Here is a 22907-nt window from a genome sequence, read left to right as displayed (position 1 = left end):
GTTTTCATGCAATATAGTCTTCTCAGAAACAATCTTCAGGAGCCTTGAGTCTATACGATATAAGTTACAGTCTGTCTTTCAAAAATAGCAGCTTTGGAGCAGTGCGGGAGAAAGTGGTTTTTTCTGCCCTAAGTTCCAGATACTTGGTTCCAAAGTAAAGTTACCGCCAAGGCTTCAGTTCAACATACAGTTTAAATAAGAATGTGATTTCAGCCAGGTAGTTGGCTGAAACAGGACCAAAGTAAGCAATCAAAGTTTGTGCCATGAACATGAGTGATGCTATAGGTATGGAAATAACTCTCAAGTCAGCTGTGCAGCATTTTGTTCTGGTTAAAATTCTGAACAACACTAAGGAGTGAAGGAAACACCTTCTACATTAGAACATGATCTGTCACAAAACATACCCTTTTGCTGAACAATATAAGTTAAGGGTAGGAAGGATGTATTGGCTTATGCTGCCTATTTTTCTACCTGCTTAAGATTGTGGGTAAGATATTCTGCATATCTACAACACTGTCCCAGTGGTTTGAATAAGATATGAAATACTTTTATTGATACATGCAGATGGTACTATAGGTAGGGAGTTACTTCTCTGAGATGGTGGATGCATGACTTACAGAAGAAAATCTCCTTGTAGAAAAAAGAGGAGCAAAGATTTATTACCAGGATATGGAGGCAGTTCTTCTCTGGGATATAAGTCACGGCTGGAGGGTTCAGTGAGCTCTGCTGCAGCAAATGATGTGCAGAATACTGCGCCACAGCCTGACCAACACCGCTTCATTTTTTTTAGAAATTTGAGGGAGGCAAAGACTGTCCATTTTCTGAAGTAGGCACAATCCCTCAGGCCCCATAGTCCTGGTTCCCAGCTATTCAACTGACTGAATGCTGCGTGCACACTGGGATGAGACCTGGGTACATGTCATTGCCTCAGGTTTCCTGCTTTCCCTGGGAAAGAAACAGAGGTGTACGGGCGGGGAAACCTGAGTGAATCTGAACAGGCCCCTCAGAACATTTTCTCTGCTCAAGTCTTCTGTCAGGGTTAAACGTATGCCAAAAAAAACCTCCATGAATCTATCCTTTAACCATTTTTATCTTCTAGCTTATAAATTGAAGACTTCAGGGGGGAAGGTGGGTTATGAATGTAGATGGATCAGAGAAGCAAATGCAACATTAAAGACTAAACGTGAACTCCAAACCTTTGCAGACTTTCACTGTCTCAGCCCACATAAAACTGAAGTTTTCACATGCAGAAACACACACATACATTCATTTCATCTTCAGCTGTATTCCTTGAACTTTTATGTGCTTATAAATCAGAGCAGAAAAATATCCACTTCTAAACCAAGTGTTTACATAAAAAGTCTAACTCAAATTATTTACTGTTTTATCACTCTGGCAGTGCTACTACAAACATTTCACTTGAAAGATTCTGAATCTTGCCCTGCTTTCAAGTTTTGGGGGGATGGAGGAGGGGCATTGTGTTTTTAAATCAGCTGAGGCTCTTCCATCAAATACAGGAAAAGAAAAAAAAAAAGTAGTGATTTATTCATGGACTAATAATGTTACCAGTTTTGTTCCAATTACCTTTTTCCAAGGGCCTACAGGAGTTGAGGTATCCTTGTTCAACCAAATGCCATTTGGATTTTGATGCATTAACTCAACCTCAAAATCATTTGGAATTTCTGATCTCATGTAAGGCCTGACATTTGGTCATTTGAATAATGTCCTCACACCACTATATGGCTTATACCGCGAAAGTATTTTTATCATCCGTCACCTAGAAATGCCACCCAGAGTTCCATTAACAAAAATAAACATTTATCAATAGCAAGAACCAGAGGGACTTCCAGTGAACTCCTTGTGGTGGTTCAGAAGCCCCAGTATGGTGACAGGCCCTGCTGCTTGAAAGCTGGAGAACCAAGCCAAAAAATGGTGTTCTTTGTGGCTTTATATTCTGACCAATTTTGCATCTCAAGGACACGCACCAGCTCTACTCTCTTTTATCTTCCCAAGTCCTGCTGGCGCAACTGGCACCCCAGTAGCGAGGCAGAGCTTGATGAACAGCGGGAAAGAAACTGTTGTCTCTAGAGTTGCTAGTTTAAAGGAAAATTAGATAACTGTGGATCCAAGCTAGGGGAGAAAAGTAACAGAAACCTTTATCTGCGTTTCCTTGGGGTTACTCTCCCTGGTTGCAAGGGGCGGTTAGTGCAGGGAAACATAAAAATCATACAATGAAACTCAAGCAGAAGTTTCAACTTCAAGTCACTCCGCAGATCAAGTTGTAATTAGTATTTTCATACACTAATTTGGATTTTTTACAAAACACTATTAAACTGGCAGCATATCCGCTACTAACCTTTCCTGTCATTGAGACAATTTATCTGCTCAAATGGGAGGACAAAAAGGATAAAGGAGAACGTGGGAGTCAACAGCAGCTGGAATGCACATGTGTATACGCAGCTATTGTTTTCTTTGCTCCCAGTTCGCTGCAGCTGTGGAAACAGAGCACAACGTTTCCAACTTTATCACTGAATGTTATTCATTTAGAAAAAAGGGGAAAAAAATGTGTGATTGCATAATCAGCGCTCTCGGTTTCACGTCTACATGTAAGTGACATGAAAAGAAAATAATTTGACTAAATACTTTGCATGCCAACCACAAACCCAGACACTGCCACCAAATTCTGGGCTCTCAGCACAAAGAGATCCCATCGGATATTACACCTAATCAACATGTTACAAGGAAAAGAATGCACCGCTGTTAGGTCAGGAGTATACTGGAGCTACACTCGCAAGAGGAGAAGCTCACATAGACAGACTATCGCTGCATATTTCTCTGAAGTTAAGGCAAGAAAATGGCAAAGGAAAACCAATTCATTAGCAGGAGATGGATTTTTTAGTCCTGCTTCAGTCATTTTTACGGGAGGAAGAACAGAAGAAAATGAGATAAATGGAGTCTAAAAGCCATAAATTGGCGTGCAGAAGTATTCCCGCCCCCCTCAGGTACTTCAAAAAGTGGTCTGCAGACCCTGTTGCGAGCACTGCATGAGGGTGGAGCAAGACCAGCATGTCAGAACAGGGACACGGCACATACCAGTTTGTAAAGGTTGTTCTCTGTGCTACAGCACGTAACTCCTGAGCATTCGAAGTGTGTAAAAGTGGCCTTCATTTCAACCTGTGTGTTCACTGCTGTGCTGGAGGGAATACCTTCTCAGACACTACTAATATCCTGGACTAGTCATTCTTACAGATAAGGTAAATTTCAATGTGTCTTATTGAAGCATTCTGCCTAAAAGAATACATTAATTGGTAATAACATGGGCATTTTTACATGACCAGAAAAAAAAATTGCCATGTACATGTGTGAAATATTTTTCAGCTAAAAATCTCGAGGCTGAAACTCATAATTCTGCGACAGTTTAGGAAAATTAGTTCACCTTTATGTAAGAAGAATTTATTCAGTGAAGGGACATGAAAGATATTCATTATATGGTTGCCTTTTGTAAGAAGACGTCTTTCATAAAAATGACATACTTGATAGCAGTCCTTAAGGTAGCAGCCAAACAGTTATTTTCTTACCTTACACTTTCATTATAGTACCCATTTTGACCATTTATTATTATTTCTGAATTAATATTGTCCTTATGTATTATTCATGTATCCAGTACTTAGAGTCTACATCAATCTAAATGCTGCAAAACGACCTTGAATTGACAGCAAGGATGACTGAGGACAAAATGACAAGATGTAAAATAGAGGTTAACAACTACCATATCATGGTTTTATATGATATCATTTGAGAGAGATAATTGCTTTGTAATTAAAGAACATTACGTCACTGAAAAAAATCAGGATTATTCGGAGCTTCAGAGACATCTCAAGTGTTTTAGATACCTTCACACAACATCCAAACTTTGCAAAAGCTGTAGTTTTCTATTAACCATTGAACAACTACATAAACATACCATCCCTGAGCGTAACATTGGAGAATGTCATAGTTTCATCGCTTTATTGAACTTAAGTATATCATAGGCCATTAAGTTTCTTTTGAAACCTTAGATTAGTCTTTAAGACTCTAATTTAAAATTAGAGATAAATTATTATTACCAAGTGGTAATGGCCACAATATCTCTTTAGTATTTATAATATTCCTATTATCCTGCTCTATGATATGTCGCAAGCTCAACTGTCTCAAAGCACCTGATACAGGAAAGAACAGATTCTAGCCCCCTTAATCAATATGTAACTACTGAAATAGCAGGATCAACTCCATCAATTCAATTGAATACTCTTTTAGGTAAACTTTTGCTCAGTGTCATCAAAACGAGTCCCTGAACTGATGCGTGAAACCCCTTTTCTAGTGTAGACATTCATTGTGAATGCTGATTAATTAAGAAATATTCTTGGATGATTGTTTCTGTTTCATATCAACTTCGCTATTCTCTTTATTCTACTTAATGCGGTCTATTGCATAACATTATTGTAAAACATGCACATTTGCATCAAAAGGAAATTACTATCTCTTCCTTCATCTCCCACATATCACACAGCAATTCAACATAGCAGGATATCCACCTAGAGCAATGTGATTGAGCTGAGCAGTTATGTTCAAAGCTTAATTACACATTTCTAGACACTTGTAATTGATACTGCTGACACATCAGTTGTATATTAAATGATAAACTGTTACTCAAAACTGAAAAAGTGAAAGTGTGCAATCCACTTAATCCACTTAAGAAACATAACTTTAAGTTCTCTACAGACTGCGACGCCCACCCAGACACCTCCAGTTCAAGACACCTCCTGTTCAAGATCTTTTAACACCAGCATTCTTGTCAGCAAGATAACGATACCCTTCGCTGTTGTCTCTACAGGTATCCTGGGACAGACGCAAGCCAGAAATTGTTTCATGCCACTCCAGAGCTTCTGCTAGAACTGAATTAATTTTCCAAGAAAAGCTACAGCCCTCATAATATGAAGAACAGCTTTACCTGCATTGAAGAAAAAAATGCATTTTGACTTTTCAACAACAGAGTTTTCTGGGCTGACATATACTGGCAACAGCAGTGGCACTGAATCATTAGCAAAATGAATAACCTTGACTTGAAAGAGAGGGCTGGGAGCCAAGAGACACACTTTCTTCTGGGTTCTGCATAGTTTTTAGCCTGAGCATCGCAACTGACCTCTAATTCTTCTGTCCTTCTGAAACTTCCATATTAGTTTCTTAGCCTTTTGCGTTACTCATTCCTTGAAGCAGGGCTGGTACTATGTCTGTTGTACAATACAGCTAATGCTCAAAACAGGCTTTTTAGTCTCATGATAAAAAACATTGGCAGGATGCAAAGGAGCCTCACCCTGATGCTAAAGCCAGTTTGTACCTGGATGTGTTAAAACACAGCACTTCCAAGCATCTACTTATTTACAGTGATTACTGGCAGTTATGTGCAAATTCTGTCCCATATTGCTGGTTACTGAACTAGATCCTACTTCCTCACTAAATTCAGACTGTTGTTAGGGCTACTGGATTTTGTTTTCTACTTCCTGATTCACTTGAGATATATCCTATTAAAATCCATTCTTCAGAACTGACCACAACATGCAAGTCCATTTCTGATTAAGACAATGGCTGGTGTTGAAGGCGCTGTGTGCAGTTCCCAAAGAATTAATGTATTAAGATAATGAAGTATTTTACTAACCTGGGTCCCAGATGAAAGGTTCCTGATTGACAACATGGGGAAATGAAACATCTTTGTTTATTCACAGGGGAGATTCAACATGGAAATGAAATGCTTTCGCTGCCATTATCTGAGTGGATGTAGATGTAGGTGTGCTTTTCTAGCAAAGGAAGGAAGGAGTGGGGAGCAGAGTTTCAGGGCTGTCAGTCATTCATGTGACAATTTTTAACTAACACATCAGAGATAGTACATACTGTACAATATGGCATAAAAAGGAAAGTAAAATGTCTGTACTCAAAGCATGATGTTTTTCTTACTTTAGGGATTTTCAAATTTCCATAAAGCAATAGAAGTATGAAGACAAACTGAACTCTCTTCCCACGTATACTTACATGTTGTGGTTATCAGCTTCCTTTTCTCTTAAAAGCTCCATATGTTGGAACTCAAAAGGAAAAAAACAACTTCAGCAGGTACCGTGCCCAGCTCACTGCAACCCATCCCTTGTAACAGGAGCAAATACTAAAATGCCCCCGAGATTCTTCTCCCACAGCTGCCTCCGACTGCGACGAGGCAGCGTAACACCAGGACCTCGGTACTTCATAGGGCTGTTTTCTGCTTCTGTACCAAACGGATTTGAATTGCTATCTTTGTGCTCTGTCCAAATTAGGCAAAGGCTAGGAAAAATGTAAGGCTGCTATAAGGAGCAGGAGTGCAGTGAAATCAGAAAGCTCTCCGTTTTGGTGATTAATGGCAGCCCACATATTTGATGGTTGCAAGATGCCCCCTCCCACCATCCTGCTACACTTTTCCCTTCCCTTCAGTCTCCTACACCACGGAAGAGAACAAACTAGAGTTAATAAGGGACGGAAGTTAACAGCACATCTGTTTCTAGGCCTCCATGCGACTGAATAATGAAGTCATTTGGATAAATGCTTCTTTATTTCCGTCCTAAATCCGGCTTAGCAAAACAAGTAGTGCTGTCTTGGATGTCACTGCTGCACTCTCTAATCCTTTCTAACGATCGGTAATTTCTCATTTATACTGCTCCTCAGTCACATCTTGCTTTACTGTTTGCATTGCGGGAGTGTCCAAAAGCCTAACAGAAACAGAGGCCGCAGTGCAATAGGCCTGGAAATAAAATGGAATATAAGACAAGGGGTGAATGGAATCAGATGCCTCATCATTGTTAGTCCAACAAAAATCTAGAAACCACATCTCTTACATGTATAGCAATTATGTCTAAAACCAGACAAAGCATACATAAAATATTTGCTATAAAATCTTAACATATTAATGAAACCGTGCCTTATTTAAGAAGTTAGTAGGTGATTTTGATCCCAGACAAAATACCACAAGAATGACCCACGTAATGGAGTGAGTTGGATAAGCATAAGTGAGGTGTAAATGGGACACACACAAAGTTTTGGCAGTATGCATTCAATATATTAAACAATTAAATCCTAGTACATTCATGGAACCTAGGTATCGATGCCATCAATGTTGTACACCTGCCTTCTGTGGGGCTTTTTCCCCCCTACCTGAAAACATTTGTTTAATAGAGTGATATTAGCACCACATACCCTGTGATAAGTGATTTAGGGAGAAACACCCTCTTGAAAATGTAGGTCACTCATATTGAGGTAGGAGGTATACTATTCTATACGTGTAATATTCTACACTATACTGTGAAAGAACTTCAAGGCAAAGAGTAACCTGGCAGAGGTGGATGGGATTATCAGCCTGACTCAGACATCAAAACTAAGGATGAAGTTTTCACTGACTTCACAGGGCCCTTGTTCAGATCTCTTATTTTGGTACGTTGGACCTAGCTGCCCTTTCCTTACTCTGAGGCACTCAAATGGGTCACTACCAGACAGACACTTGATAGTAACCCATTTTGTTCTACAGTTAAAGCAAAGGATGCTCACACATTCATATTTCTCTCATTCAGCTGTATGCTGTTCTTATTCTTCAGTTCACTACATCCCACCGATGTATATTATACAGGAAGAATGAGCATAAATTATGGTGTTGTGTTACTAATTGATTGCATATATTGTCATAGCCCATGAATTTCCGTCACTAACTTCAACAGCTGAAGGACAAAATCAACATAATATTGTAAATTAAAAACAACTAAGAAAAACTGAAGTAATTTAAATTGTGATCTTTTAGAATGTGACGCATTTATTTTTTCACAGATTCCTTTTGGAGCTGTGAGAAATAATACCCTTTTAAAAATTAAAAATAAAAGGTAGAAGTAGTGATTCTTTGAGAAACATTAGCTGTTAAAGGAGAAACTGAAACATATTTAGCATTTATCAAAGTGCTTGTTTCATTAAATAGCTATAGGGCTCTGACTCGGGAAGATCCCTTTGTATGGACAGACTTTCCACACCTGCTTAAATTCCTTAGAGATGGAAGAGCTTTTTTGAATGGGATGGATTTAAACAACTGCCTGTTCTTGAACTGATGCTTAAATGCACTTCTAGCCTTTGCAACATCACAAGAATTTTAGAAGCCAGTCTGTAGATGTTTTTACAGCTAAAGATACAAATAGGTGCCTAATGGGATTCTCAAAAACATGTCCTTATATCTCCATGAAATCAATACAAGTTACAGCAACTAAAAAAAGACCACTGATTCCCAATCTGCATTATTAAGCTTCCTTTAAAAAAACATCTTGTCCTTCAAGATTTTTCTGTAACCCTTGCACTCCAGCCAGGGCAACTGAATTTGTTAAGGTGGGTACAAACTTATGTATACTTGTGTGTACATGGGGAGGTCTAATATGACATCTAGGTCCTTAGAGTAGCATGGCCACTTTTTTATTAGGAGAAAATAAGTACACTGTCCAAAATGCTTATTTTGACAAAGGAGAGCAGTAAATTATTCTCTATTTTGACTTGTAATCCTCTTGCCCCAGTAGAACTGTATATCGTATAAGTACATACATGAATGATGTAGTCCTCCCTCCGCCTTTTTTTTTTCTTTTGCAAAAGGGAAATTAAAAGGGCATACTCTGTTTTCTCAGAGGTTCCAAACCAAAATTATCATCATCACAGAAAAGCAACTCCTACACATTTGATCTTCAACCTTAGCGTTTCTTCTGGGAGCCAAGCATTTGTTGAAAAAGACAACAGTAAGACCATAACCCATCACTCCTTTTCAAGCACAATTAACTACGTGGAATATTACTCAATCAGTGGCAAATAACTTCTGGCTCCCAAATCACTTCTGTCCTTTCAAGGTTGTGAAATTATGGATTTCAGTGCTTAATAATCATGGCAATAACATCAAAATTAACAAAATGCCGTAATGCCAAAGAAATGAAGCATCATCATTTAGAGTCTGTTCTTGCTATTTTCAACATTCATCTCTGTGTGGGAAGAGGAATATGGGAATTGTGGGGATTGCAAAGGGAAAAGAGGGAAGGAGAAGAAAGAAGAATCAGGCGTGCTTTGTATCTGTCATGAATGAGAAGACAAAATATTTCTTTCCTCTTCAGGAGCCAAGAGAGTTAAAGGAGGAGAAAATCAACACAACTGAACACACGCACAGGAATTTGCTGACATTGTATAGTATTGTCTGCATTACGCCTGTACAATACCACACAAAGCTGATGAGTTGTGACAATTCCAGAGAGCTATCTTCATTTGGGAGAACGTGAAGATGTTAATAAAACTGCCAAATATCAGAACACCACATCTGTTCAGTTCTGTTTGTATGAGACTTTTCCATTCACTAAACAAATCTGTCTTCTCAGTGTAGCTCTTATGGGTCACATAGGAGAGGAGCAGCCCAGAAGAAGCTGTAAATCCTTCAGGGAGCCTGTCAGCTAATTCAATAACAGACTTCTTATCTACATTTTCCTATTAGTAATCACAATATATAACTCATTACATAGCTTTTCCTTTTCAGTCTGAAAGTGTCCCACAAAACAGATAAATCAACATCGCTATTTTAAATATAGGCACTCTGAGATAGGGAAAAAATGAAGCATCTCACAGAAGTAACCCAGCACCAAAGGCATAAGTGTAGAAAGAGCCCTGGTCTTCCCAGTCTCAGCCTGGGGCTCCATAATGGCATAAGAAAAGTCCACGACTAGATTCAGTGCCCCAGAGATGGAAAATAAGAGCTCTTAAAAAGGCAGCCTCACACAAGGAAAGGTTAGAGCAGCAAGGACATAGTTGGATGCATGATGCTAACTGATTTTCAGTTACAGACTAGATCAAGTTTGTGTCTTGACAATTTCCTCTACAGATTTTTATCCGTCTACATTAACCAAATCTGAAACATCCTGTACTCCCATTTCCTTACCATATACGACTTGAGCTTAACAAGTCATTGCCAAATTTGCAAATATTGAGGGCAATGGGCTTATCAAGGATCAATTAACCGTGTTTCTTATAAGAGTGGGAGTATACTATAAAACACATTTTCAACTTGTTCTGCGAATGTGCCCCTGCAACTTAACCATGCTGCCTAAATGCACCAGTTCTTCACTAACTGTCCCAGTTGACTTGTTCAATATTCAGCACATAATATATTTTGAATTCTGGTAATCTGGCTGCATGACTGTAAAATTCCTCAACAGTTCATTTTATGCCCAGCTTTTCATGAGCAGTGCTCTATAAGTTGCAGGACCAACTTCTTAGCTTTTATTTGTGTTAAAATAAAGCATGTGCTTTTCAGAATCAGGCTTACGTACACATGTTCAAAATCAAAACGCAAGAGAGGTGGCTAGAGTCAGCAGCAACAAAATGGGATAGCAGCAAAAGATCTGTAAAGCCACAGCTCACATTCCTTGGTGAGCTGAAAGTCTGGGCTAAACATGCACTTTGGCTCTGACTTGGGAAAATGAAGCTGCTTCTATCTTTCTGACATAACCTATTTCACCAACAGGGAAGCAGTACTGATGGTCATCTGGGGAAACTGCACCAATCTCTCCTGGCAAGAATGGCGACTGCTGCACCATAGTAGGAAGCAAGAAGATGGAAGAAAGAAGGGAAAGATGAAAAATCCACAGAAACCACAATAGAATCAGAGTGGAACTTAGTAATTTCATGAGGACTTGATCCAGTTATTAACTTTACCTGAAACTTTAAATTAAGCTTTTCATTACTTTTTGTACAATTTCCTTTACGACTTTCAGTACATAATACGTACGTACTTATGTTTCATAAGTGTATTTATGTATACTTATATTTCAGTACATAACACAGACATAAAGCCAGTAGTCGATATTATTATATAAGTACAGGTTTTTAAAAACAAATAGCCACTTATCTAAAATCAAAAGAAATTTGAAAAAAATCTTATCTAGACATGATGAGATGTAATAACAGTGTAAAGGACACCATGAGCTAGCTAACAGACAACATAATTACTTCTCAGTCTTTTATTTCCTGGAAGTTAAGATTTTTTTTTTCTGCTTTGGGGGGGGGAGGCTGGAGAGCGGGGGGGGGGGGATGTCATTCAAGTTTCAACTGTCCGGTAAATTTTCTGATGTTGCTCCCCTCCTGCCCCTTTTTCATTTGCAGATTGCATTATTACACAGAAAAAAAATCTTGCAGCAAACTAGTTTTCTGCACTTGGTCACAATGAGCATAGCTTGGAAATGATGCATCAGCCTAGGAACAATAGAATAGCAAAGAACTGAATTATTATATTTGGAAATAGCATACACCCTGGGACAGTTGCAGAAAAGCTATGGCTGGACACACTTTCTCTTGAAATATGTAAGTTAGGTTCAGTTGTGGGATGTGAATGAAAGTTTTATGCTGGCTCTTCAGTTCTTTGGTATGTTACATAAGCATCCTTTCCCCTTTATTTTCATAGTGGCACATAAATATTTTATGAACTATGGGTCTTTGAACTGTGTTTCTCTGACCCACTGACTGATTCTCATTTGTCTCTTTGAAATTGTATCTCATATGCTACGAGAAATTCATCATCCTTGTCTGTCAAAAAAACCCCAACAAAAAACCCACAACAGTAATCCTGTTTGTTGCCAATGCTGTAAGTCAGCTTGAAGGACAATAAATTTCCACTTAATGTTAATCTCAAGGTTGCGTGGAGACTATTGTATTCTGATATATTAGAAGCAGTAAAGCTTAAACAACTTTTAAGTCATTCTTTATATACCTTAAGTTAGCCACTCCCAAAGATACAATTAAAAAAGGAATAAGGGAAGAATATCTTCTCTTTCAGTACAGATTAATGTAAATTCTGATTTCCACCAGAAAAATAAAAACATGGTTGTATATGTCTATGTATCTTATTGCATATCTGGAATTATAGATGACAGTGATACACAGGCTGTTCTGAGGCTATTCCAGGCTAACATTCCGTGCTTCATAAAGTGCACAAGGTTTTGTAGTATTACGGAAAAATAAATATCTAATGCAAGGCATTTTATACAGCACATCGAACTATCTCAGTCCAACACAGCTAAATAGGTCTGCATTAACTACACTTTCTAGAATCCTCCAAACTCTTCCAGTACAGAAAAAGTGTCTTTTCCCCCCCCCTCCACTTTTCCCCATCTGTCTTCATTCTCATTCCTGTGGGATGAAGGAAATAACCCGATGCTTGAAATTACAGTCAATTGCAGTTCTAGAATCTAAGCTAGTATGATTGGTTTGACAAGGAAATATCTACTTTTCTACTGAGATTACCTGCATTCCCTGTACAAGATCTGAAATAGCTGTACAAAATGTTTCTTAGTTGAACTCAAGATGTTAGCTTCACTATGATTTAGAGCCCTTGCTTATGAACATACCTTTTTATTTCATTTGCTCCGGAAAAAATCTCTCATCAGTATTCCTTCTGAGCATATAAATATCCTTTGCATCAGCTGCATTTAAGGATTTTATATGCTGGAATAAAAGCCTCGCTGGGTCACTGGGGTTCCTTACTGGGGTCAGTGCAACCAAACTAATATGAGCTCCACAGATTCATCTACAAGAAGGTCTGATTTTGCCTTCTGCTCTGGTTTATACAGTTTTCTCCTGCACGAATGTCACTGCTTTGCCCGAGTTCACCTATTTAGCTCTCCAAAAGGCTTCGGGAATTCGGTGCATCTTCTACAGGTTTCCCACATTTCAAGCAGCCTATCCGTAGACAGTCAGGATGGATATTCATGTGGCTACCTTTTTCCACTGCATGTTACTCTTCTCCAGCACACTAAAAGCACTTTGGAAAAGTCAGAGTCAGCTTTCTGGTGAAATAATACTTCCATTAAAAAAAAAAAAAAATCATTACAAAATCCAGTGAAATCCAACCTTTTAGTGGAAACAATACTACCAAAAGTTTAAACTGTCTCTTCTAAGACACTGTCCAGACACGTCAGCTTTTATCATTAGCACCATGGCCCGAGATTTGAAGAAGCCCACATCTCTATCAGTTGCTCTTTTTAACATCTTCACTGAACAGGGTCTCGAGCTACACTGCAGGTGAGACCTCTAACTATTGCTCTGCAGACTCAGTCTCCAAGTCAAAGAACAGTGAGTGCAGCAGCTTTAATGGTGAAATGGACAGACTCATTTTTCTGACAGCTACAGGACTTATAAGGGATATTGGACAGACAGGGCCAAGTTCCTGCATTCAGGTTCCTGATTCTGATCCCAGTCTCAAAACCAGGTTCTTTAACATTAGAAGTTAAGAGTTTGTTATGTCTTTGGGGAAAAAAAAAAGGCAAAAAAAAAGGAAAAAAAAGCAAGCCCACCACCACCTGAAACTCTTGTTTTTCTCTTGGTCTCATGCATCAGTACAAGGTGGGAAACTTTTCAAATCTCAGAAGAAGAAAAATACCTCTAGCTCTACTAGGACAGAAGGACATAAACAGAAATGGCAAAACAGGAGTTCAATCAAGGAAGGCACAGTTCAGATGTTTACACAACCTCTAATATAGTTGCAGATATTCTGGTGGTAAGAAACAGAATCCTGGAGCCAACAAAATAAAAAGCACTGCATTTTGCTCATCCACCTGTTTTTCTTTTGCTTTTCTAGCTGAAAATTTTTTTTTTCTTTTTTGCTATCTGCTCTTGGGATGGAAAAAAAGAAAGAAAATGCTCATTCTCCCCTTGAATCTGCAATTTCCAAGGTGTGTTACTAAGACAGGAAAAATGAAACAAAACAACAATCTCACAATGTTAAAATTTCAAGTGCGTGACTGTTATGGAGCTCTTGATTAGCCTACAGATGGAAAAGATAGATTCAAATTAGTTTGCTGAACAAGTGGAATCATGCGAAGCATACTATACCTTTTAATAAAACCCCCAAATGCATATATACTATTTCATGCTCTCACCAGAAAGAATGATTTCTCCCACTCACTCCCTCAGGAATGTGCTTACAAAATTCCAATTCTCCTGACTCAATAACTCCTACTTCAAAATTCTTCCCAATTATGGCCATGTTTTCAGCTGCTTTTTAAAAAAGCATTTGATGGCCTTTTACTACCTGCAGATAGTTTATTTTCCAGTAAAGAAACCTCCAAAAATCAAACACTATGCCTGCACATTGCAGTTTCCCATTCTAAAGTAAACTGGCAGCTAAAGAAGCAAAATACAGATTTCAGGAGAGGTGGAATCTCTCTACTGATTTGTCTCAAACTTCCCTTGAAACGTAGGACAAAGTACATAGGACTCCGACTCTTTAATAAATAGCGGCATCTTCTTGAGTTCTTACCCTCTACCCTCTCTCAGAGGTTGCCCACCCCAAAGAAAATTTGCCTTGCTCCTAGCAGAAACCTAGCTTCAATGATAGTTTAAGCTAACACCCCAGAGTGTGGCCTGAGTGGGCAAAGCCAAAATGACGTTCCCTTTTGCTCCCTCCGGCACCTGGGCAGTAACCTCTGACTTCAGAAAGAGGAGAGATTTGAGCAAGGCAAAAGTATCAAGCCACACAGCTAAGCTGAAATGAATCAGCCCATCACAGCTTTTCATTTTATCAAACCAGAATAATAATTCAGTTATCCTCCTCTCGCAGAGCACTGTGAAGCCAACCTTATTAATGTCTCTAAAGCTGTGTGAAATCCTTTGACAGAAGCTGCTACGGAGGGCCAAAGCTTTAAGACCGAAGTAGTTGCAGTGACTTTTCCACGGTTCAGTGACTTTCTCAAACGTCTGTGATGACAATTACAGATACTGGATTTCTTGTCCTTTCTTCCTCTGAAAATGGCTTTCAAAAATTCCTAGCGCAAGTCCAGGGTGGGAAGGTGGGTTACAAAGAAAAAGGATAGAAAGAGGGGCAAGGCAGGCCCATCTTTCCTATTTCTTCCCTTTTGTCATTTACCCGCATCACCACCCAGCGTAGTGGTGCTAGTGGGGCTCTTTTGCCGTGCGTAAGCACAGGGGCATGAGGACAGCATCACGTTCTCCCTCCTAGAAAAAGTTTCGCTCTTGGCTCAGCCACAGGTCGTCCTCTTGCTTCGCTGTCTCTTGCGTTATCATCCACCTACACAAATTAAAACACGGTTTCTTTCTTTCCTCGCTCCCTTAAATAATGAATGGATGAGGTGCAAATTTAGAAGCAAGTGGTATCAGCAAACACGCAGAGCCTGTGAACATTTTTTCTTAAAGACTAATGACTGTGTGCCATAAATAGGTTAAATCATGTATCTCAGTGAAGGGAAGCAATCTGTTCTCTCCCTGTCATGTTTTCTGGCATGCCTGTCTCCGGTTGTGCCACGCGAACTCGGAACACTCAGGTTTTTTGCCAGGATCCTCAGTCCCGACAGGGGACAGAAAACGGGAGGGGACATACAATGAAGCTGCATTCAGGTTTTTGTGTGTTTGTGTGTACGTATTTCTCTGGTTTTTGTGTATTACCTGTCTTCAAGTGCCTACAACTTACCTAAACAGACTGTCTCAGTTTATTTGAATTATTTAACTAAACAACTAATTTAAGAAAATCCACATTGTTATTTCTAAACGGTATATCAAATTATAGCTTTAAGGGAATGACATTTTATGTTTAACAAATTATTTCTATTTTAATAAGTCGTATCTTTTTCATTAACCATGGCAAAACAGTGTGTGTGTATTAAATAAAATCTTGTAAATAATGGCTTCACTGGCTCTTAAATTTAGGTTCATCTAGCTACAAAAACAAAGATCTATTAACGTAAAAATACACTAATGGAAAAATGATGCTTCTGACATGTACACCAAATACTAGGAGGAGTGCAGTCATTAACAATTAAGAAAATTAGTGAATCACCTAATCAGGACTTCATCTCTGGAGATGGATGAAGTTTTATCTCTGGCTAAGGTCATTTGCTTGGTTTCCTGTGTGTACCACACAAGAGATGGACCCACGTACTTGACATTATCGGCATACCGCACTGTATCTCTGGCTCTTGACCAGCTTTTTAAGGCTGTCCGGAGTGTCTGAAGAGTCATAATGAGTGTAGAAAATTTAAATATCTCCTATATGGTTACATATCACCTTTTTTCCCTCCTTTCTGCAGGCACAGAGAGGACATTGCCACGACGGGACGTGGCACAGGCTGAGCAAGTTGCGTTCCTAGTCCCTGACGCTGACTGAGCATCACTTGTTCGACAGAATGGGAACGCAGAGGAAAACACGAGCACGCTTTCCCACGAGTTACATACATCGACTCGGCGTGACCCATACACCCAGCACAGGGGTGGGAGATGAAGTACAGCCACTGGTTGTCTTTGGCAAAAAGAATGAAATAAAAACCATAAAATAAATGTTAAAAAATACATTTTTGAACTGCACTAAAATAATTTTTGAACACTAAAATAAGCCCTTGTTTACAGTGATTTATATTTACAGTAAACATTTCTAGAGTTCATTTACATGTGATCTCTTTCCTTTGCTAAGGTTTCCTAAAAGAAATGATTGAAATTTATGATTTGAAGTCTGCAGTGTTTGGGCTATTTGCATAAAATATTTTAGTATACTTTTAAAGGATGTGAAGTTAAATTTATGCTCTGTGTCTCATTCATTTAGACTCAGAATTTGAATACTTTCCAATATGAAGTCACTAACTAGTCTGCACTGGACCACTGTAAACCTGGAGTATTTCCATTCATGTCAGTGCAATTGATGTTAAGTTATTAATTGTGAAGGGCAGAAGATTTTGATGCATTGGACATTTGGGGGCCAGACAAATTGACTGCAACTAAAGCATGGTTGTTAAAGCCCAAACTGCTGAAAGATTTCTTTGAAAAGAAAACTGTTTACGCAGGAAAGTATTTTTAGTTTGGATCAGTGTACTATAGACAGACAGAGTTTCTGTATGGCATTAGCAGCTGATAAGCCTAGAGCAGACGGCAGAGGGGAAATATTTTAATTCCATTCCTGCCCTGCCGATGTTGTACCAGCACCAACTGTTTCAGACACTTTTGCAGTGTGGTAGTATTTGCAAGTGTTTCCTTCAAAAATGTGCAGAATTTAATTCCAAGTACGCAGGACTGTTTCAACACAACTTATCAACTGCTACCAAACAGAGCTGATTCAGACCACACTTGTTCCATTTGCTAAATTCAAAATTTCCCACGTGGAAGCCAAGGGAATTAGGCTAGACAAGGGTGGGTTTTTTTCAACACTTTTTTTTTTTTTTTTTTTTTAAAGCCAACTACTATGGCCATGTACATTGGTTGCCAGAAGACTGGAAGTTCAAGTGAGACAGCAAATTTGTTTTCCATAGAAGAATGGTGGTAGAGAAAATGAAAACTTTTATGTCTCCCTTGCTAATCTTTCTCTAGATACCAAAACTTTACTTGGCATTCCGTATTCCATTATATTCCCTTTTAAATTGGACACAAGACAGTTCTTTTAAAAACTACTTCCAATTATGTACACGATCATTTGGTATAAATCATTTTAAAACTAGAACTCTTCTGCCATAATTTTCATTTGGATGATGATTCCTAATACAGTAGTTGCACTTTACAAAAATTAGGTCAGGCAATACATTAAGAAAGCCAACAGACATCTATTCTACAGACTGTTCTATCATCGCTGCAGGGAAATGAGAGTATTTCTTTTGAGAGTAACGTATTTTTGAGCTTTTCTTCTCAAAAGAGGAGTTTTTCTTCTAGGAAGCCTTTTTAAAAGGCTGGGTACTTCTTTAGCACTTATTATTTTGAATAGTGAAGGTCTAAAATCTTCAGCACTCTATTCTGAAAATTATGAGTAACACTGAATTTTACTAAATTACAGTACTGTGCACAGAGTCTGGCCAATTCACAAGGATGTTTTATTAATGTTAAAGAAAAAAGACAACAAAAATTGCTGATATATAAAAACCAGGAATCCCTGGCTGAGTGGCAGATCTTGCCCTCTCCAGTAATGCAAGTTTAAATGAAGAAACTGATGATTTCAATTTTTTGTGATATAATCTTGATGGTTTCAAACTAGTAAGGGATTATTTTTCCTACCTCCTTCTTCTTCATAATCCATGTTCTTTGGAGAGCAAGAGAAGAAACTCTTATGCACAATTAAGAATATGCATGGTTTATTCCTGAAACCAAAATCCAATTTGCTGATAATATGTGACAATTCCATTTTGCTGGACATGATCCAAAAGAAAATAGAGGTCATATTTCTAATAAAGACAGGTATTAGCTATAGTAGAGGAAACACCTGAAGCATGCCTGGTTGGTCATCTCTAATCTTTAAAACCTAATGAAGCTCCAACAGTAATTTTGTAGAAAATGTCCTTGCTGTTGAACACCATATATCTACTTCAAAAGACCTGAAAGATTCAAACGGTCTTTTAAGAAAATGCCTTCATATGTCAATGTCCATAAATTCATGAAACTGGCCTTTCCTCAGCAGAGAAACAAAGTAATGAGAATATTAAAGAGTACAAGTGTACTTGTGTTGTTGAATAGAGGAGCTGTATCTGCATATTGGCTTTCTGGTCCTCCATATGATTTATGATCACCTTGATCTGCAATACAGACAATTTTTTGTGAAGAAATATACTGAAGCAACTTTATCTTGAAGGTCTATGAACCACGAGGCTCAGCCCTACCTACAGAGGAATTACAACTTGTAAAAGTCAAATCCTTCCTTGCTCATTATCGGAAGTACGCAGCTGAGATTCAAACCAGGACAGCCTGGTTTCCCAGCTTGTACCAGCCTTGTTCTGCCAGCTTCAGCACAACAACATGGCTACGGAGAAGGTTCTGTCCATTCATTTCAGTGTTTGCCTCATTTCTTCAGAGAAATACAGAAACCAATTAAGACTGAACAATCAACCTATTCCTATCTTCATTTGATACCTGCAGATGGCATCCAGTAATACTCTAGCATAGCAGGATGCATTGACAATGGCATGGCTCGTTTGACATTGCAATGCCAAAACCCGAGATAATTATTTTGTTTGATGAACCAGAAACATGGAGAAGGGAGAGTAGAAACACCTCCAAAACAAACCAAACACCCAAGACTCCAAAAGCCCAAGGCTGAAAAAGACATCATGAAATGCCCGTATGATTTCCTTAACTAATCCTGAAAATGTATTTGGCAAATTCAGTTTCAAGTTCTAAGATGAAGAATTTGGAATAAATATATTTAAGCTACAGGCTTTTTCATTCTTAAAATACATCTGTGAGGAATAAGTAAAAGCAATTGGGCTAATTACATTTATAGTGATTATTTTCATGTGGGTTATGAATACATTTTTAAGGTGAAATTTATACACAGTAAATGTCAGTACCTGTGCAAACTGTGAGTTTGCACTAGTAGCACTGCTGCATTGCCTTTTGGAGAGAAGAGTTGAAATTCAAAATGAACTTGAATTAGAGGAATAGCCTGAACTAAAGAGAAGGCAATTCACTTAAAACTGCAAAGTAGTGCTTTTAGGTAGGAATAATCAACTACACAAACTTATTTTCTCACAGAAAAGAAAGATCTGGGGCTTACCAATAACCCAACCTGAAGACGAGTCAGCAATGATTTGATATCATGAAAAAAAGCATCATGTTCTTGGGATGTATAAAAGTGATTGGTTAAGTAAAACATATGACATCCTGTTTAAAGTAAGGCAATAAAACAGCTGACGAAGCTTTTTCAGGTCTGTTAGAAGAAAAGGAAATGCATTTGCTTCATATCCAAACATCCAGAGCAGAGAGAGGACGTACCTCAAACTTGGCTGTTACCTTCTTATGGTTCGGGGTGGCTTGAGTGCACTTTGACCTGTGCTGCACCAGAACGTGGGTGTTCTAACAGGAACAAACCCATGAGGATAATCAGCTTGTTTTAATTTGCAGATCCCAGCTTAACTGGTAAAAATAGTACAAGATCTGTTGTTCCTGTGACATTTCCTACCCATCAGCTGTGGAAAGAGAGTCATACACTCTTTGATACGCAGATGCTTTGGCCAGATTTTCTGCTGAGGTAAATTCATGCCAGTAAAGGAGCTGATGATGTACTGCCTTCCAATTACTCAACAGTGAAAATATTTTAGAAACTTTGGGATTTAGAAGAAAAGATCAAGGCAGTACTGGTCAAACTTCATCTGGAACATTCTGTGCTGTTCTGGGTGTCACTTTTCATGAAAAATAGGCCCAAATATAAAAAGTCCAGGGGAGAACATTAAGAGCCATCAGAGGTATATAAACTAAGATCTATGTGGAAAGATGGAAAGAACTGATTTTACTCAGGCTAAAGAAGGGAAGAGCAGAGACATGATAATAGACTTCAGATGTATAGGAGATTTATCGCTTTTTTGTAACAAAGTAAGTTCTTCCCTTGGGAATTGCCAAGAGATCATAGGCTTAAACTGCAGCAAGAAAGATGGAAGTTAGACAATTTAAAAGCTATATAACTGAAATTATAGCTAAGATTGCCCGGGGAAAACATGAAAATCTTTGTTGAAGGTTTTTAAGAACAAGTTATTCCCACATATTTTAATAATATTTTTGTTACCATTTCCTAAAGTAGGATGGACCAGGTAATTTATTAAGATTTCTAACATCCCTGTTTCTAGAGGCATCTGTATGGATACAAAGCAGCAAATGCCAGTTTGTTCTCCCCATTCCTAACTGGCCAGAAGCAAACCAGCTTCAGTTCAGAACGCGTAAAGAAAACCAGCCAGAGAGCAGTAGCTGTGCCTAAGCCAGTCAGTCCAGCTGAGATTCTCTTAAACATAGCCCACTTTGCTGTGCAGCAAAAGCAACTAGATCCACAGAGAATAGCTGAGAAAAACCAGTCTGAGCAGCACAATGTTTAATTTGTTCCTTTAACACAAAGACGGCAAGTTCCTCCCTGCTACTGGAATGCTGGCAGCGCCTGCAGGAGCCGGGTCCAGCAAAGCCAGCCATTGCGAAGGGGGGCTGAACCCAGGACGCTGCAGTTGTAAAAAGAACATCTGCTTTACTGAAAACACCTTGTTCTCATATCAGACTGCAAACGAAAGTGTAGCAAATTTCCCTACACTGCTAAGACAAGCTGGCAGTAGCAGAGAACTAAATTCCAGGACTTGTAGTAAATCAGTGAAGCATGGTTTGGTTTAAAGAAAGAAGGGCGAACTTAAAAGGTGAATACTCTTGCCTATATATCATATCACATATCATACCATATCATGTCATATCTAATTAGAAACCCCTGAACTGTTTCCAAGTGCCTTAGGTTTGTTTTCTTTTTCAAACATTTGTAGGAGTAGCACAACCTTTGTAAAGTTCCTTCTTCTCCCAGTTACTATCACCTTTTCTCTTCCAGTTTTAAAATATTATGCTGACAGAAAGCTACAGGGTAAAAATCAAATATTTATTAGTAAATCTCCTTTGACGGCAGGCTTTTAAATGGTTTTAAAATATTTTCAGAACTGTGCAAGGAGTATTATCTCTGATACTCCTTGAAGTGTATTTACTACTGTGATCCACTATAATTAATCCAAACTTAAAACAGTCTGATAAGGCAAGTATAAATATTCTTACCTTACAGACACAAAAGCTGCATGCATGCATGCCGGTAACTGATTAACATGAACATAAATTCTGATTTGTGTCTCACAGATACATCAAGCTTGCTATTCAGCCAAAAAATACCAGAAGAATTAGAGAGAGAACTGGAGGACAGGATGATACGAATCTTTCTGTGGAGAAGACTTGGTTTGACTCCCCCTTCGCGTGGTGCCAGAGACAGGATAAGGGGTAAAATGAAGAAAATGGATTTAAGTCTGGGCAGCCAAAGTGATTGTCCCTGGAAGCAGACGGAAGACTCCAAAAGGACAACCTGGTGGGCTGGTATCCAGGAAAGGCTGGAAGATGTTTGGGAGGCCGCAAAGGTTTAAAACTTGATTCTGGAACAGCCTGAAAGGCTTGAATGTCTTTTGGGGATAGTGTGAAAAAGGTCAAAGAGGCATCCTGAAGGATGGAAGGGAAGTGTTGCACAGAGAACCAGTATTCCTATGGACACAATAATTTCCTGTGCTTTTCCTCTAGAAGGATGGCAGATTGCAGAAGGATCTGGCAACTGGGTCAAGTCAATAAATGTTGATTAAATTTCAGAACCCTCCCCGGCTCCAAACCTGTAACAGCAACGTCACAATAAGGTTCACTTATGCAGATGTGCAAACTGAAGCTTGGACAAGTTATGCTGCCTGCCTGCTGCCATAAAGGCAATCCAAGAGAAGATTTAGACCAGGACAGATGTGGTAATTCTTGTAGTATGCTCTAGCTACTATCCCACTTCTCCCCAGCCCCAGTAAATAAACCTGCTATTGTCCTTCCTGAAAGAACTTTATCCAGCAGAACTCTGCTGGATATGGCTCTTCATTTGTTATTTATTTCTCTAGCTGTCAGAAAGCATGCATGGTAAGGCTCAAAGAATTTTATTCAGCACATTTTACACACAGGGGGAGCAGTCATATACTTCAAGTATGTAACTAAGGTGTTTTGAGACACCTCCTCAGAGATGCCCATTTATCTCCACTGACTACATATATATATATGGCTATAGAGGGTCCCAGCTTTTTTTTTTTTCACACAGAAATGCGTTACTCTGATTTTTTTTCTTTTAAGATGTCCTCAGACTGTGACTTGTTTATTAAGAAAAACAAAGCAAAATAGCCCACAAACTTAATTTTGCCTGACCTAAGCTGACTCACCACAGGTAATGGTAGCAAAATACATGGTTTTGTTACTGAAGTGAGCAGGTATGACTCAGTTACATAGAGGAAACATGTTGAATAATAAAGTGTCATCTTGACCTGACGGTTTTTCAGATACAAAAGCACTATAAG

At 38.7% G+C, this 22907-nt stretch overlaps 1 protein-coding gene across 2 annotated transcripts in view; it reads right to left on the bottom strand.

The window, feature by feature from the left end:
- The window catches only part of ARSJ (arylsulfatase family member J), a 45849-nt gene that overhangs the window by 8730 nt on the left and 14212 nt on the right, over nucleotides 1-22907 (bottom strand). The gene's annotated exons all lie outside the window — the stretch shown is intronic.

Source organism: Buteo buteo, chromosome 1 (assembly GCF_964188355.1).
Source record: "Buteo buteo chromosome 1, bButBut1.hap1.1, whole genome shotgun sequence".
Lineage (NCBI taxonomy): Eukaryota > Metazoa > Chordata > Aves > Accipitriformes > Accipitridae > Buteo > Buteo buteo.
Note: the sequence above shows the minus strand (reverse complement) of the source record. Positions and strands in the feature narration are given on the sequence as shown.